We start from the raw sequence: 19,467 nt of genomic DNA on the forward strand, positions 1-19,467 counted from the left end.
TGTCTTTCTTAAGCACATCTATTTTGAGTATTAATAATCATATGACCTCATGTATTTTTTTATTAATGGATAGCCTATGAAAAATAAAATAATAAGATGTAAAGATATTCAGTAGCTAAAAATATTTATGTTGTCACATTTTAAGGTCATACATATCTGAGAAAACTAACACACACACACACACACAAGAAATGCTTACCTTTAAATTCTCCTACATAGATTAGTACAGTTTTAGCATCTATATATAAAATAAAAACAAATTAAATGACCTCAGTGTAATGTAAACATGTTCTTCCTGTTATACCAATGAACATTCAAGTCAAATTTACTGGATATTTACCTGGGAGTAGATAATTTTTCTTTTGTTAAACAACATACAGAGAAAATACAATTATTTATTTCCTTAAGTGGATATTTCTCAGATTTTTGATAGATGGATTTATTTAGTAATTTAAATGAATTTCCTTGATATTTGCATTCTTAAAATTCTTTGATAAAATTGTTTCATTCTTAGCATTGTTAATTAACAATACTCACTTTTATTGTTTATTAATACATATTTACTTCACACCTGAGTAAATATTCTTCTCTTATAAATCCACTGGTTAAATTATCCTGTGCCATTTATCACTAAAGGCATGGGCATGTTTGCACTCTAAAGTTTCTTCTCTAGTAGAAGTAATTTAGTCTTTGAGTTTCCAGGTTAACTAACTATTATATAAATGACCCAATAGTTTCATCTCAGAGGGTCATTGTTCTTAAAAGTCGCAGTCATTAGAAGTGATTACAGCTTAACTACCTATCTTGGACTTGTTTTTAAATCATGAAGAATTAGAAAGCAAAATAGAAATTCTCACTTTTATCAGGGGTTAGATTACCATGGGGTCAACAACTTCAAGGTGAAGGTGTCAGTGACTGGGCACAATTTTGTACTCAGTTTTGAGCAGACCCAAAATTGCTTAGAAAAAAAAAAACAAACGTATCCCCAACATTTCCATAAATGCAACTACAAAAGAAGAAAAATACTAAAAAATTTGGGGTAGTTTTGTTGTTGTTTTACTGTTAATGATCATACTTGCAGACCTCAAATCATAAAAATAAAATCAAATTCAGTCAAAAAGAAGTTCCAGATTTCTATATATGAAGAGAGGACATAATATTTAAAGGAATCAGTTTTCTTTTTTACATCTAGAGCTAGAACAAGACTAGTAAAAGGGCAATAAGACAGTTCAGATAACATGGTGGGATAAAGGGTTAAATTGTTTTAAATGAAACAGTCTTATTAACAACTTCCATTTTGTATGATACATTGAGCTTCCCCTAACTGCATTTCTTATAAGTGCTGTTGAATGGACAATAAATAAATGAATAAATGAACTACAATTCAAAAGGGCAGAAATAATGTGATCATTAAGCATCATTTCTTCTTTTTTAAAACAGATGTACTAGTGTGTTTCTTTTAACTTATTTATTGATTTTTCAGAGAGAGAGGATGGAAAAGAGAAAGCCAGTAACATTGACCTGTTCCTGTATGTGTCCTGACCAGGAATAGAACCAGCAATCTTTGCATGTCAGGACAATGTTCCAACCAGCTGAGCCATCCAGTCAGGACATGAACTGTTTTTATAAGGTGTGTGTGTGTATCTTAGCCACAGTAGATGGATGCCACAAGAATGTGCTTTTATATGCTCATGTACAATTATAAAAGCAAAATTAGTACAGACTCATTAAACAGGCAAGAAAGTTTATTCAAGACTATTGAAATAAGAGAGAGTGAATGAACTTATCTCCAAGGAAACAAAAAATAGGAGAGTTTTAAGCCCTGAGGTAAACTAGTGGAAAAGTACTGAAGGACGTTTGTTAGGAACATTGGTCAATATGATGAGGGCTTCTCTGTTTGTTGATTGGAGATTATGAAAATTAGGCTACTACACTCCCACAGAGAGTGGGTACAATCCTTCTGATGATCACATTTCAAAGGAATTCCTTCCAGATCCTTGAGATAAAAATCCCTTGGCTGTAAAAGATTTACATCTTAAAGGGACAGAGAAAGAATTTACAATTGCAAGTTTTCTCAAGAAACTGCTCTAAGAAAAAGGAGGCTAAGAGCCTATATCTATCTATATCTATTTATATATATATATAAGAAATCTATCTAAATGCTAGTCAAACAGAGGAGACATTAAGGTCTCTTGGTCAATAACAATCCATGTTTATATTTTTTTAAACCTGTATATTCATATATTATCTTTATGTAAAAATGATATTGACATGGTCTAGACCAATTAAAATTAGATATGGTCTTATGCCTGAAGGGCTTAAAATATATTAGCAAATAATATAGTATTTTAAAACAAAATTATAGAGTATATTTTTTTATTTTTATCAATTTTTAATTTATTGTGTTTATATGGATTCAAGTGTCCCTCTGAATATACCCCTGTGTCCCTTTTTATACCCCCTTTTCCCCACCCCCCTAACTCCCTCCCCCTTCCCTCTAGGATTTTCTGTTATCTATGTCTCTGTGTTATGTATATATAGTTTCACTAATCCCTTTACCTTTTCTGATCCCATCCCCTCATCCCCCTTCCCTCTAACCACTGTCCCTCTGCTATCCCTCTGGTCCCTGTGACCCCACCTCTGCCTCTACTCTGTCCCTCAGTTCACTTTGTTCATTAGATACCACATATATGTGAGATCATATAATATTTTTCTTTCTCTGCCTGTCTTATTTCACTTAGCATAATATTCTCCAAGTCTATCCATGCTGTCACAAAAAATAAGATTTCCTTCTTTTTCACAGCTGTGTAGTGTTCCATTGTGTATATGTACCACAGCTTTTTAATCTATTCATCCACTGATGGACACTTGGGCTCTATAAGCTATAATTATCCAATGCACAATCCAGATACCGGATTGTAACTACAGCATATTTCTAGACCAGGTCAGTGAAATATCAAGTGAAAGGAAACTATGTGCTAGTTGCTTATTTCCAAAAAAATAAGTTCATTTACATTTGAGGATTAAATAATTCATTTTTTAGCAATTGAAAATGTCATTTGAAACAAGTAATTAAATTTCATCAAGCAGATAAAAGGAAGAGTTGTAAAAACAGCCTCCATATCAAAATTTTAAATGATTGCTGATACTTTTATTTAACTTGGGATTTGTAAGCAGTGAATTTCAGATTGAGGAAAATTTCTGTGGTCCTGTAATAGGCAGTAAAGATACCATGTTGGGAACCCCTGTATTGCCCTGGATCAGACCTTTATTTCTCTCTTCTGGACTATTGAGTATACTTCTTTTTTCATCCCCTTTCCTGCTGATTAAAAAAAAAATCATTTTATAATTGCCATAAAGATCCCAGATTTATCTTTTCCTTTCTGAAATGTCGAAATGCTAATCTACCCTATTTTCTTCTTAATTACTCTTTAATATCTCCCCTCCAAAGCCTGTGTTACTTTCCAAACACCAAGCTCTATAGTGAGCCCAAGGGATGCCTCTTTTTCAACCACTCTATTCCAACTCAACTACATTGCTTTTTTGCCCAAATCATCTTACCCAAACTTTAGTATAATGAGTTTTAGACTCCACTATACTAGAGAATAAGATACTTAATTTAAATGCAGACCCAGGGCTGCACACCAAAGATTTAATTTCAGCATGTCTGCACTGGATCCAGAAGTCTGTATATGTAACAGCACCATAAAGATTCTGTGTGAGGAAGCTGTATAATACTTTCTTCGGATTTTGTTACTAAATTCTGTGTGTATTGGTAGGTGACAAGACAGAGATAGAAGTTATATATTTTTGAATTAACTTATTTCTTTTTGATATTGACACTATGAATATACTTTAGATAATTAAAATAAGAGCAATTCATAAAATTTTAAAAATTCAATTTCTGCAAAACTTCCTTGATATAGAACCTATTCCTAACATCTTTTTTAGTTCTTCCTCACTAATGTTAATCTCACAAACATCAATTTTTGCTCTCATCACATTGCATTGTGATTATATGTTTTAAAAGATGAATACATTAAGAAGTCTGTTGACAATAGGAGCATCAAGTATTCATCCTGTAGTTTCATGATTTAGCACTGTGTTTGACACAGTATAATTTACTAATAAATGCTAAAGTATTTATTTTAGATATATAGTTGACCCTTGAACAATGCAGGTATTAGGGGTAACAACCCCTTGCCTCCACAATTGAAAATCCACATTTTACTTTTGTCCTACACACAAAACTACGCATGGAGAATTGGTTCCAGGAACACCACTGATATCAAAATCTGTGGATGCTCAAATCCCTTATATAAAATAGCATAGAACAACGGCACAGGTCAATGCATAGAGTCGGCCCTCCACACCTACAGATTGACTGTTTTTAATCATGGTTAAATACCGGATGTAAAGCTCAGAGATAGGGAGAGCAGACTATGTATTTATTGAAAAAAAATCCTTAAGCACACAGTTTAAATCTATGTTTTTTAAGGGTCAACTATACAAACATACTCTCTCAGGGCTACAGACCAAAGTGGGAAGATTGTAAATCTTAATTCTTTTAGTATGCCATAGCTTAGACTAATAACATGAAGGCAGGAATTCTGATATGCTTTGTTTACACTGTAATATGCCCAGTGCCTTAGACAGTGACTAGCATATAGTAGGTTCATTGTAAATTTTTGTTGAGTGGTTAATGAATGAGAGAATGACTAAGAATCCATGTCTAAAACACGGATATATTGCATTAGACTCATCCAATATGTCTAATGGCCATTGTATTTATCTATTGACTTATTTATGTATTAAGATAATATTTATATTTTTCTCTTTAAAAAGTCCAAGTAATATTAAAGGAAAAAGGAGACATTTAGAAAAAAAGGATGTTGTAGAATGAAAACAGTTGGCATAATACATATTGATACATACCTCCAAATTCTGTCATTAAAAGAATCCCTGCAAGGACTGCCATCTTACTGACAACAATGATCACATAATTTTAAAACCAGTTTGTGAGCTTGGTATAATATAAAACCACAACTCTGCCATTGTTTAAGAAATAATAATTTGAATTGAAAGGCATTTATCTAGTAAAAATGAAACACTTTGATGGATATTCTTGTGTGCCTAGATTAGACTTAATTTCCTAATCAACAAACTTACCAATATCTTAGAAATGATTGACTCAAGTGCTACTTTTAAGATATATTTATATACGTGAGAACAAATTTAGAAATAGTTTCTTTATAATATGCTAAATTCTTTCATCAACAAAGCAAAAATATTATCTAGATCTTTATCTAGAGATTTAGGTTTATATCCTTGCCTTTCCTGTATTTTTACCTCCTCATTCCTGAGTATTCTGCCCAAGCATTTCCCAATACTATTCTAAAGATTACCCATAAAAAATTTTACCTTTTGCATGCAAAATGATAAAAAAAATACCATTATTATCTGTTTCCATATCTATATATCAGAACTTAATAAAATGTTGACAATTCTAATAGGGCTCTAATTGGACCAGAAAATATATTGTTTTATGAAAATTGAATGTCTATGCCCATTTATTATGATTCATTTTGAACTTATCACCCAAGAGACACTGATATTGATAATTATCAATCCATCCTACCATGAACTTGTCATTCTCTCAACAGCATTCTGTATCCTCAACCCTTAGTCTCTACTGTGCTGCAGTGTCTCGGAGCTTTGCTAGGTTATGGCCTACTTTATCTGATCAAACCAGATGGAGGTTGTAAAGCCAGAAGCCACGGCCAGGGCCACTATCACAGCAGCCTGGCTCACACAGGTTCGCATTGGTTTCGGCAGTCGGTAAAGAAACAATGGAGCCACAAACTGGTGGGCCATAGTCTTTAATTCTAGCTTGCACTCGGCGGGCAAGTAAAAACATACACTGAGCTCCAAAACCCACTCAGTACAACTTCTCAAGTAAGCATCTGTGTTAGATTGAGCTTACTAATAAGGTTGGGTGAATGTGAAGGTAGTAAATGTTCTGTAGACATCTTTTATTCCACTTGTCTTGGCTACTATGACTTGCATGAAAGACCCTCTAGGGAGTAGAAAATTCAATCAACACCACTTACATGATAGTTTTAAGCACTTTCCTGTTTTTTGAGGAAAGGTTCTAGGCTTTATTTATTTATACCTATGTGTAGGCAATAATTAGAAGAGAGGCTGTCATACATTCAGTCTTTGAATATATTTCAATAATTAACTAATAGAGTTGCATATAAGATTAACATGTTATAAACAATGCAAATTAATCAGGTACTGGAAATTTTACATGTTATGACATGTTTAGTAAGCATGATAGTGTTTTATTTCCTCTGAAATTACATCATGTAGAAAGCAATGGAGTCCATCTTTGCATAGATCTAGGATTGGTCAGTAGTTTTGTCAATAATGAGTAAAAAAAATCTGGTTCATTTAGTAATGTATACTTTTGTATGCAGTAATTTTCATGGGATGAAGGCATGTATGCCAGGGAACAAAATGAATAAGATGAGACTCAGGCATATTTTTAAAAGAACTGTCCAGGTGTTGTCAATGTATAACTGTTTTAAAGAGGAAGGATTGTGGTGATAAAAAAGTTGGATCTGAATAAAAAAAATAAAACATAATTTTAATCTTGCCTCTGCTATCAATTTTTTGTGTAACTTGGTCCACTATAATTTATCAAGATTTAAGTTTCCTCATTTATTAACTATAAAGTTAAGAGTTGTAATTTTAGATGCATAAATGTTTAAATACTAGATTAAATAATCTTTAAAATCTCTTTCTGCTCAAATATTTAAAGATTTTATGAGTAAGAAGTTACCAAAATGAAAGAAAAGATATATTCAGTCCATCTTCAAGGAGGAGCCCTTTTCTATTAATACATTTTCTTGAAGTAAAACTAAACATACAAGTCTTACTTGTGGGGCATTGTGTGCTGTGGTGTCAAAAGTCAACTTTGAGACTTATGATTATGTATTTTGACTACATATTTCCAGTAATCATGAGTTGATTTAGATGACTTGAGGAATGCATAAAGATCAGCTTTTCTGAAAGTTTTCCTGATTTACTGATATCCTTTGGCCACTATCAGGGTCATATGAATACAAAAATGACAGAAAACATGGCAGAAAACAAGTAAATGTAATAATCACCTTAGATCAGGGGTCTCAAACTCAACTCAGCATGTGGGCCGCAGAGCAAGATCACAGCCATTCGGCGGGCCGCACTAGGTCTACAAAAGGCAACTGTTACGCAACACTTTTCTCACTGCAGTTGAAAACAAAAAAAAAATCAGTACAACAAGCACAATCGTACATGCAGTTTACTCAGCGTCACAAAACGACCAGAAACTGTAGTTCGCATCACAACTGCTGTTAACTAAGCTAATATCTAGCTAGGATGCTAGAGAAATGAAAAATACAAGTAGGCCCCTAGGATTACTTAATTTTATCCAAAATATTTTGAACTTTGTGGATTAGTCTGCGGGCCGCACAAAATTGTTCGGCGGGCCACGAGTTTGAGACTCCTGCTTTAGATGGTAATGATCAAACCGCAAATCTCAGAGTTTTATAAATAGTAGCCTTCATCTCACTCTCACACCACAGCTAAGCTGTAGGGTGATCATGGGTGTCCTGCAGGCTATGGTTCTATTCCGTGAGTCTTCTCTTTCATTAACCCAGGTTGAAAGATCAGACTGCATAATGGGCATTAACTTATATGATAGAGGACAAAAGAAAAACCAACAAACCACATTCAAGTCTTTGCACAGTTATGATATTTGTCACATTCTACCGGTTAAAACACATTATAGGGCCTTGACTGACAATAGACATTGTGCGGGAGCATTGGAGGTAGCTGGACAATGAAAGGATGCACAGAACTATAACAGCAGAGGGAGTGCAATGTGGTAAACAATAACCCTGGAGCTGATAACCAGGATTTTACTGTGAAACTGATTAGTGTCCTTAGACATTGTTTTTCATAGACAATCTCCCCACTTCTTTATCTTGGATATCCACTTCCTGCAACTTTTCTTATATAGAGAGAAAGAGTCAAAGAAAGATGGAAGGACTGACAGGGACAAACAGGAAAGAAAAGAGATGAGAAGCATCAACTCATAGTTGCGGCATCTTAGTTATTCATTGATTGCTTTCTCATATGTGCCTTGATGGGTGGGGGGGGGGGGCAGGGACTCTAGCCAAACCAGTAAGCCCTTGCTCAAGCCTGCAACCTGGGCTCAAACCAGTGACTTTAGACTTAAAACCAGCGACCATGGGGTCCTGTCTATGACCCCGCACTCAAGACAGCCATCTTGAAGTTTCAAACATGGGTCCTCAGCATCCTAGGCTGAAGCTGCATCTACTGTACCACCACTTGGTCAAGCTTCCTGTAACTCTTGACTCCAAAGGAATGCTAGCAGTGGTTCCAGTAAGAAAGAGAAGAAAGGAAGACTTAGCAAAAACACATATTTATCATTGTTCATGTATTTTAGAGGCAAAATGGAATTTGGGATCATTTATTTCAACCTTTTTATCTGTAAGAAGAGGAAATAAAAACTGGGATGTAAAGCACAAGCAAAAGTTTGTTACAGATAGTGTTTCAAGTTTTGTACCAAGTTTTTGGATTCCCTTGTTTTTTGACTAAAAAACAACCCCACTCCTTGCCAGTCCCAGAACACAGAACGTGACCAGAAATTCTTGCTTTCCACGTTTCTAAATAATAGTAATATTTCCTAGAGAATGATACATACTTCGCTCTCTGAGACATGTTTGTTTATGCTGTTATTGGAAGTACGCAACTTGGAAAACTAAATCATCACCTGCTCAAATATCACCATTTCACTTGAACAACTGAAAATGAGTTGAGTTCTGTAGAACCCTTCAGGGGCCTCAGATAAATTTCACTGAATTGTAATTCAATATTTTTATTTCAATCCGCGCAACTATATGTATTGATGAGATTGAGCACTCTCATCAGCACAATGAACTATGATGTCTCTTTTCTGAATTAAATTTAAATTGAATTTGAAAATACTTTCTGGCACATAAAAAGAAAGACCAGGGAAACTGCCTCATTTCTCTCCACCTTAAAAACTGAAGGGAATAGATTGCTGAGTGTTTTGTCATCAGAAATTCATATCTATAAATTTTAACTGGAAAATGTAAAAAAAAAGTAAAGCCATTTAGAATATATAATATTAGGAAACGGGGGAAGAGAGAATAGTCAGAACATTCCATGTATTGTCAGTGATAAACTGACCATATTCAGATTTAAGAAGCATTAAAAAAAGCATTCTTCGTTCTCTTTCCAAATGTGCTATGAAATGAATATAATGATCATAAAATGATAAATACATATACATTTTACCCTTAAATTTTTTTGAGGTAGCTTGCCTGTCAAAAGTAGATTGTACCTTCAAAATTTCCAGATTACAGGTGTTACACATGATATAATTAAGTTAAATAACTATCTTTCTTCCATGATGACAAAGGTGGGACAATTTATGTAACTACTATTCATCTTGTAAAGAGTTTATAAAGCCCTTACCCATGATTGGTTTCACACAGTGATTAATAGACACTTTCTACTTCAGACTTTAATTAAAAGCAATAACAGCAGTCAACTGTAGGGCATGAATGTGTTGGTGACAAAAAAGAAATTGCCATTAGAGAGATAGAAGATCAAGCACTGAACAAATTTAGTGTGAAGTCTTGTAAGTAGATCCATATGCCTGTGCTTAAAGCCTCCCTAAGACAGTCACAGTCAGGGAGGGATTGCACAGATAGAGTTAAATAGCAAATAAGAGTAGAACTCTCCATTTTAGACCCAATCTGCTGTAATTTAAGAGAAACCCACACCATATTTACATAAGTGTCAAAGTTTGTGGAGACAAAAATTTAGACAACTTTTGAATGAACAAACTCTACCCTGTAAGTTCTATTATAAAATACAAATTACTAAATTAATTCCATTGCATCTGAAGAGCAATTTAATATAAATCATTGAACAGATGTCGTGGACTATTGTGATTCATAGAGAAAATCTAAGCAAATGGTTATTGATTTCTGTAGTATTATACTAATTATTCACTTACTGTTTTACAATAAATATTTACCTGTACTTTAAGCCATATGACATATAACAAGTTGGCAAGTAGAAGTGAAATAGTATTAGCAACACACAGGAAGATGTGAGTGATGTGATTTTTGCTTTCTACCTACATTTCTACAGCAATTGCTAAGCATTTGACTGACAGCAGCAGTTGTTGAGGAATTCCTTAACACCTGATGCACACATTTGAATATTTACAGAGACACAAGTACATCCTTACATTTCCAAGTTTCTAAGGCATATTCTCTACTGGCATACCTGGATCAAAACCAAATAAGGAGTTCAGAAAGCATCTGAGCTCAGTTTATCTTTCAAAGGAAAGTCTATTTCTCAGGCCCCTGGGGAGAGCCCTGCAGTGTTCTGGCATGATGTAAGGCCCTGACTTTGCAGGGCTCAGGGTTTTGGCCCAGAAGGCAGACAGATACCAACTTAGCAATTTAAGAGGGCAGTGTTACAAAGATTTAAAAAATGAAATCTAGTGTGACAGGAAAAACATTAACATATGAGTTTCATAGCCTCTCCCCTTTCATTCCCCATTAAAGATAATTCTGTTTTTGCCAGTTTTATTCAGGGTCTTATGTGCAGACTGGCAAAACTAGGGAGAGGGTGTTGGAAGGGTGAAAATTAAAGCAGCCAAACTCCAATTGATTGATTTTGCCGGAAAAGACAGAGAATTATTTTTGCAAAGGAAAGATACAGAAAGTGGAACTGGGGATAAACGAAAAAGCAACACTACTGTGCTTCAGAGTGGCTGTGGGTTTGGGGGAGTTGAAATAGATTGCATAACTTTGCAGAAAGAGTAGACTGTGGGAGGATCAAAGAGGAGATAGAACTTTCAAAAAATTATATTAAGTTTTTTTTATGTGTCTGTGATCTTCTGACAGACAACAGAAAATATTTAAGGAGGCATTAAACATCTCTTTTGGATATAAGCTAGGGTTTTTCTTTAATACCATATTATATAAATTCATCCAAAATAAGCAATCATTTATACAGATTTTGCAAATATAATATTATGTGCAAAGTCCCTCTCTTTTTCAAATACGTATATCTAATTAGCTGGTTCCTCTTAAAACTACAACAAGCCTATTACTTTGAGTCACTCAAACCATGAGACAAGTTTAAATTATATTTTTGTGTGGCTTTTAAGATGTTGAAACATATTAATATTAGATATTCTTTAGTAGATTACCTTTGCTGCTAAAATGAGAACAATATCTTCTTCCTACTGTTGTAATACTATAAATCAGAATTAAGAACGTCTAAACACACCTCATCTGTGTGTATGCTGACATTTTTCTACTAGAAAGGATGTTATTCTATATTGTAGCTTCTACAACTCTTATTTTGGTTGTAACATACTATGGCCTGTTTGTTCTAAAACATAGAAAAATTATTATTTTCATTATATTCAGTTTACTTATAATATGATACAATAGTACAAAACTTGCTGATTTATTATTAGTCCACAAGTCTATTAAAATCTCAATATGAGCAATCATTTTTTGGGGGGGATTTACAATGCATTTCTTCCTTCTTTCCATTTGATCAATAGAGACTTCCTATTTCCATGTAAAAACAGTAGGAGATAAGTGGTAAGAAATTGACAAGAATCCTAGACCTAAAAATGTATTTATTTTACTTTATTTTATTCTAATTTAGAAATTAAATTTAATAGGGTGACATTAGTCAATATAAGAACATGGATTTCAGGTGAACATCTCAATGGTATTTGAACCGTAGATTGCATTGTGTGCCCATCATGCAAAGCCAACTCATTTTCTATCACCATATATTTGTTCCCCCTTACTCCCCTCTACCCCTTCCCCCTGGATTGCACGTAAATTCAAACTTATATACATATTATTTCCACTAAGCCACAATCTATTCACAGACTAATCTAAACTCTTTTCTTTGCTATAGGATCTTTGTATTACTTACATAAATTTTGAGTATGCTTGACAGTCAGAGACCTGAGTTGAGTCTCAGTTTTTCTTTCTGGTAAATAAATATTCCTGTACAATCAATCGAAAAAAATATCAGTTTATTTCATCTATAAGTTGGAGATAAAACTGGTAAGTGTCATGTGTATTTTGTAGTTTTTAATGTAGTTAATAATGTGCATGGAAAGCTCTTAGACCTCAGCATGGGAACTAGCACATAGCAAGCTCCAATAAAATGAAATAGTTATTTTCATAACAAAGTGACTGTTTGAATTATTTTCCAGAGCCTCATAAAATGAAGTGTATTATTTCAATATTGACACTTCTAGTGACATAAGCCATCATCAATATTAACAATTTTAGAATGCTCACTGTATGTGGACACTAAAAGCCTCACACTAGACCAAGATTAAAATGTCTTGGTTTTCCCAAAGATTTACATATTCTGCTCTACAGAAAATCAGTCATTGTAAACACTTCTATGAATGTTGGGACTTAGGCAAGAAACATATCTCTTTCTCTCTCTGCCATACAAACTAATTTTGAAAAGACATTTATTTTTTTTTTAGTGAGAATATATTTTAAGTTCTCACTGTAAGCTTCTCTTTGAGGTGTTGGGATCAAATGTAGTGGCTCTTTTAACCAGGAAAATATTAATTAATCTCAGATTTAACCATCACTACTATTATTGCTCTCAGCTCTTATGCTTTCATAAGATAAACACATTTTCTCTTTTTTAGAATAGTGTCGATGCTTCCTTGTTCCATTAGGTGAGATGAAAAGGAGAGAGAGAGAGAATGGGGACAGGGAGTGCCCTTCCCTGTGGAGATGTGGCTCTGGAAAGTTCCTTCTCCTGAAACAAAAAATTATTTTTATGGAGAAGACTGAGCATATTTCTCTTTGGTTACTTTGCACCTTGAATGCTAGATTCAAAAAGAGATATTTTTTGGCTTTCTACCACAAAAAAACTAGTGGGATTCCTAGATGTTGTCAAAACTATGGAAGAATAGGAACCCCTCATAGAGTTTTTTTATTCTCAGGACGGTCTATACTTAGCCTCTAGGAATATCTCAAATTCTAATCTAAATTCTCTACCAGTTGTCACTCCATGGGCAATGTCTCCTTCAGCTAATAAAACCTCAGCTGTGACTCTGGATTTGACCATCTAGTCAGAGTTCAGGGCAGTGGCTAGCCCTCCAAACTCATCTCTCTTGTAGCACAAGAAAAATTAAATTTTAGTTTGTTCATTTTTCTCCTTTGATATGAACTGTTTACACATTGGAGCTCTTTGCAAACTCTTCCAAGTTTTCTTCCAAGCTCTTTACATAACGGAGCTAAAATTGGAAATATCCTCAACAAAGTAAAATTTAAGGGTTTTTTTTATCTTTCTTTTTGGCATTTTTATTTGAAATTTAAAGAATGACACAATTTCATGTGGTTAACTTTCATTTGTTTCGTTGCAATCTTAGATGTTTGAATTTCATCCAAACCTACACTTATCATCATTTTTTAGGACTAATGTGTGGAATTTAAATATAAAAATAAACAGTAAAATATTATTTATAAATTTAGAAAATCAAATTATAAATTATGTCTTAAATAATGAATTTACTATTTATATATTTCTGGTTCCTTTAGCCCTGAAATAGAAAATCTTAAATAATTTAGTTCAATATTATTAGAAAAAAAATGCATTTCATGAAATGTCAATCAAATATTAAATTACTAAGCTTTCTAATAACAATCCCAAAAAATAATACATTTATAGAAAATAAAAAGTTGTTTGCATTTAATATTAATACATAATATAATATAAATAAATGATAAGATAAATAAAAACTGGATTGTTTTTAAATTTTCTAACAAAGGTGAGTACTAAGCGCTCAATGTTTCTCTCTTTTTCTTTCTCCCATCCTTTCTCTCACTTGCTCTCTGAAGATATAAAAGAATCAAAGTATTTTTTATAAAGCCACTATTAACTGGAAGCCATTTCTTTATTATTTACATACGAAATATGTAATCAGAGATAAGAAATAAAATAAAGCTAAACAAACACCCTGACCAGGCACTGGCGCACTGGGTAAAACATCGGACCGGAACACAGAGGACCCAGGTTCGAAACCCTGAGGTCGTCAGCTTGAGCAAGGGTTTATCCAGCTTGAGTGCTGGGTCACTGGCTTGAGCGTGGGGTTATAGACATGACCCCATGTTTGCTGGCTTGAGCAAGGGGTCACACGTTCTGCTGTAGCTCCCCAGTCAAGGCACATATAAGAAAGCAATCATTGAATAACTAAGGTGCCACAATGACGAACTGATGCTTCTCATCTCTCTTCCTTCCTGTCTGTCTGTCCCTAGTTGTCCCTCTCTCTGATTCTCTCTGTCTCCATCAAAAGAAAGCTAAACAAACAATGATACATGAATATCATATTTAAAAAATTGTTTTCATATAAGTATTAATTTTACCCCAAAATGTCTAATGACAATGTTAGGGAAAATAGAGGATATTTTTTTAAAGCTAAAGAAGGCTCAAATTATTGCATCTCCTTTTTCTTACAAAGGTCTTACATGCTCAATAAATATTGTACAAGAAACTTCCATAAGGCCCTGTCCACTTATTAAAAATGTTTTTAAAAAATGCAGAAGTATATCATCATCATCATCACTCTCTTCCTGGACTTTGGGTCCTTTTATTACATTGGGAACTTCCTCACTTTGAACACTTGGGGGTTGCCGAGCCCAATCCCTACTAGAAAAGGTGCTAGGAGGTGACCTGGGCTCAGCCGAGAAGGCACCTCTACTTAGGATTTTGATCTAGAGTGGCAAAAAAACAAACAAAAACAACAACAACAACAACAAAAAAAAAAACAAGCTGCCAGAGACATGAAAACAGAAGTGGGGACACAATTAGTGGAAGTAATGTTTGAGATTCAGTGGGAGGTATAGATGGCAGTGGCAATTGTGGTTAAACTCTGACACAGATTTGAATGGAGAAACAGCAGTTTTCTAATTGAATTAATGTTTGAGTTTGACTTTGGTTGTGTTTCTATTTGGAATTCATCTATCTGCTCCTACTTGTTTGTGAACTTGCTACTCCAGCTACTCTTGTGATATAAGGCTGTCCAATTATTATTTTCTTAAATAAGCCTGAACTACATTTTATTGCTCACAACTAAAAATCCTGGCTAATACTGAGACCATGACTAATAACATTGCTTTAAAACATCGAGAGTTTTAAAATAGAATTAGTGGCCACATCCATTGTTGTATCAAATGAGTGAGTATTCTTTAATAATTAGCATTAATAAAATTTTGGTGTAGCAAAGAGAATTCAGATTTTTATTAGGGATAAGAAAAATAGAAGGATATACACTGCTGCATTTTCTTTTCTTGTTTTTTTTTTTTTAATTTCCTTTTTTTGTTTTTTTTGTTTTTGAAACCTCTCTGATGAAACAATTCAAAATGGAAAATGAGATAGCATTAAAAGATGAGACTCCCAGGTCAGACAGCATCCAAACAATTACTAGGGAAGAACAAAGAACACGGACATATAACATGCTTGCCAATGAGACAGTTAGACCAAAACTGGAAGAATGTTTATTGCCTGATGTGCACAGAGGTGAAAAGAAAGGATAATGCTGCACAACACATATAATCAGACATGGAAGATAAAAAAACATCAATCAAGGTAAATTGGAAACTATAGAGCAAGAAATGAAATGTCTAAACATTATAATGTTTGGTGTTAGTATAATAAAATGTACTAAACTGGGACATTTCCAGTCAAGCAACTACAACATGTTCTACTCTGAAAATGACAAACTCAGAAAAAAACAGTGGCTTTAAAACTGAGGCAATATGCAGAACAGGCAATGTAGGGGTATAATACTAGATTGGACTAAATGACTTTAATCAGACTGCTAGGAAAACCTACTAAAACAACAATTATTCAATTCTGTTTCCAAATACAGGGTCTGAAAAAGATTAATTGAAAACTTTTATGCAAGCATCCAAGAAGAAATTGACCAAAGAACCACACAAGACATGCTTATAGGTGATTAGAAAGCAAAAGTAGGAAATAAAGCAGAATTAAATGTCCTTAGAAAATTTGAAGTATCAGAAGTGAAGCAGCACATTGGCTTGTGGATTGCTGCAAAAGTAACAATTTGTCTATTATCAGCACATGTCTCAAACAACCACAGACAACTGTATACTTGGACATCACCAGAGAGCCAACATAATAATCAAGTAGACTATGTAACTGGAACTAGGACATGGAGAAGCTGTCTTCTCTCTGCTTAAATAAGACCAGGAGCAGATTGTGGTACTGACCATGAACTATTTTATCAAACATAAGAGTAAAGCTGGAGAAAAGCATCAAAGGAATCATAATGAAGAAATACAAATAACATAAATAACATACTCAGTAGATTTAAGGTCCACATATAAATCAGATTTATATTGTTAAACTCAATTGACTGAATACCAGAACAACTGTGGATTGAAACTAAAAAATAATAAAAAATGAATGCAAAAAGACATTACAAGAAGTAAAAATGAAAGAATAAAATCAAGTTGTTGACAAAAGAAACACTAAAATTTGTTAAAGACAAGTGAAAAACAAAAGTAAAAGTTATCCAAAGCAGAATTTGAATCCTAAATGACAATTTTCAACACCTATCACATGGAGATAAAAAGAACGGTTATAATTGCCTGTGTAAAGAGATAAAATAGAATAACAAAACTGAAAAAAACAATAGATCCTTCCCAGAAAATTCAAGAAATAAAAGGGAAATTCAAACCTGGGCTAGGAATGTTGAACGATCTGACCAAGAGAAAGTAAAGGGGAGGTGAAAAGAGTATACTGAAAATCTATACAAAAGAGACAAAGGATGAAAGACACCTCTGAACAAGATTCCTGTGTGGAAGAACTTTTAATTCTAGAAAGTGATATGAAAGCTGACATGAAACTATTGGGAAGAAATAAGTCACTGGGGGTAGATGGGATACTAACAGAATGTCAAGCCATGGAAACTGAATCTGTCAAAATTTGAACAAGAATATGTCAACACATATGGAAAGAAATCAATAGCCTAAGTCTAGAAATGTTCAATATACATCCCAGTTTTTAAGAAAGAAGATGCCAGGAAGTGCAGTAACTGAAGAGCCATTCTTTTATTTCCCACACACATAAAATGATGCTCAAGGTGATTCAACAAAAGCTCTACCTCATATGGATCAAGAAGTGTCCATGTTGAAGCTGGTTCAGAAAAGAAAGACACTTGAAATATTATTTTGAGCATTAATTGGATATAAGAGTGATCCAAAAGATGTCAGAAGAAAGCTAGTCTATGCTTTAGATACCATAGTAAAACTTTTAACTGTGTGGATCAAGAAAAACAACTGGTTGCTTGAAGAAAATAGTATGGTCCTGGAATCTCTGGTCCTGGTTTTAATCTTATTGTGAACAAGAAGCCATTGTCAGGCTTCCTGTAATTTTAAAGACAAAGGAAAGGCAAAAGTCTATCAGGACAGACTCTTGACAGACAGAATAGTTTCTTATAAGCAAAGGGTAAGACAAGGGTGTATTTTATCTCCCTGTTAATTTAATCTGTCCACAGAACACAATACATGAAAAACTCAGCTAGAGTCAGAAAGAGTAACACTTGGTGGAAGAAATATCATTAACAAATTATGCAAATGACACACATCATCTTACTGGGAGTAAGTAACAATGATTTGAAACAACTTCTGATAAAAGTGGAAAACAAAAATGCCAAAGCAGGGCTGCATATGAACATCAAAAATGTAAAAATCATAACTATAAAAGAAATACACAACCTTATCATAGGCGATGAAGATAGATAATGAAGTCAGAAATTGCTAAAGATTTTGCTTATCTTGGTTTACTCATCAAATTAAATGGCCACTGCATCTAAGAAATCAAAAACAGGCACAGACTTGAAAGGGCAGCAATTGAAGAATTAGGAAAAATTTCATTAACATTCTCTTATTCTCAATTGCTTTGCACAAATACTTTAGCTAGACAGGGAAGAAGGCTGATAGGAAACAAAATTCTCAGAGGGAACTCCCGGGCCGGCCCGGGTGCACCACGGCTGGAGGGTGAAAATGAATCGCGGCCCCTCATGCACACTCCCGGGCTCAGCTGCCACCGCTGCCAGGGTGGACGAGGAGAGGAGGAACCCGGCCGACCTAGCCAGTGCAGAAGGGTGACACTAATCAACAAGAGTACATAGATTTGGGAGAAGACAAGATGGTGCTGGAGTAGGCGGACGTACCAACATCCACCTCCCAGAACCAAAGTGAATTACAAACTAATTTTAAGAACTATCATCTGGAAAAACCAACTTTGGACTAAACTAAGAGGACTCTTCAACCAAGGAACACTGAAGAAGCCACACCAAGACTGGTAGGAAAAGCAGAAACGTGGAGAGGGCTGCCCAGCTCCCCGGAGCGAATGGCAGCCAGGAGAGACTCATGTGGTGGGAACTGAGTTTAGTAGAGAGGGAGGGTCCTGAGCCCCAGGAACAGAGCCCCAGCCTGCAGCCCCACAGCCTAGAAGAGGCGTATGGACAGTATTTAGCTAGATACAAGTCAGGATACTGTTTGTGAGAAAGAGACTGATTTCTGAGACCCAGGATTCTTCTTAAAGGGACCGCTCAGAACACCTCTCTCACAAACACTCACCCAGGGCTCTGAGGAATGGGGAGAGAGGAGAGGACTGGAGTAGCAGGAAGAGAGTGTAATCTAGGAGGCACAGGAAGAAATATTTTGGGAGACAGTCACCCTAACCCCTGGGACGAGTCACTCCCCAAATCAGAAGTGAATATTTCCCCTAGAAATAGCAATACCAGCAAAGGGAAGCAGGACACCAGCCAAAAAAGCTTTCCTGCGGCACTCAGAGCAGAGTCGCTTAGATGGAGGGTGCTTTCGGGGCTACAGTAGTGAGTGTTAGGGGCTGAGCTGCAGCACCCTCACCCCACATGGCTGAGGGCTCACGGGAGGGTGGGCAGCGGTGGGATGTGGAACTGCGGTTCTGTCGGCAAGGGCGGAAGCCGGCTGACCACCAGTGGGCCCAGGTGGGAGCTCAGTTTTGCCCGGCTGGAGAGGAGGAGGCATGCAAAAGCAGTCAAGCCTAGCAGCTGGACACCTGTAATCCAGCCTGAGGGAGAAGGGCGGGAACCCCAGAAGGAGTGGAGACCAGCCCTTGAGCAAGGGGGCAGGAGCACAGCCTTGCCCCACCTGTGGAACCGAGGTTTGTGGCTTGACTTGATTGCCAGGCTTTTGTGTCTGACTGGAGGTGGAGCCAAAAACCAAGAACAGGCAGAGTCCCATTACTGAGCGTGGGCATGTGTCCTGCCTGGCCTGTGGA

The 19,467-nt window shown here is 35.2% G+C and overlaps 1 pseudogene; it reads right to left on the reverse strand.

Moving 5' to 3' along the window:
* LOC136404144 (glutamate carboxypeptidase 2-like) overlaps positions 1-19,214 on the reverse strand; it is a 57,513-nt pseudogene extending 38,299 nt beyond the window's left edge.
* Positions 19,215-19,467: the final 253 nt, after the last annotated feature.

Source organism: Saccopteryx leptura, chromosome 4 (genome assembly GCF_036850995.1).
Source record: "Saccopteryx leptura isolate mSacLep1 chromosome 4, mSacLep1_pri_phased_curated, whole genome shotgun sequence".
NCBI lineage: Eukaryota > Metazoa > Chordata > Mammalia > Chiroptera > Emballonuridae > Saccopteryx > Saccopteryx leptura.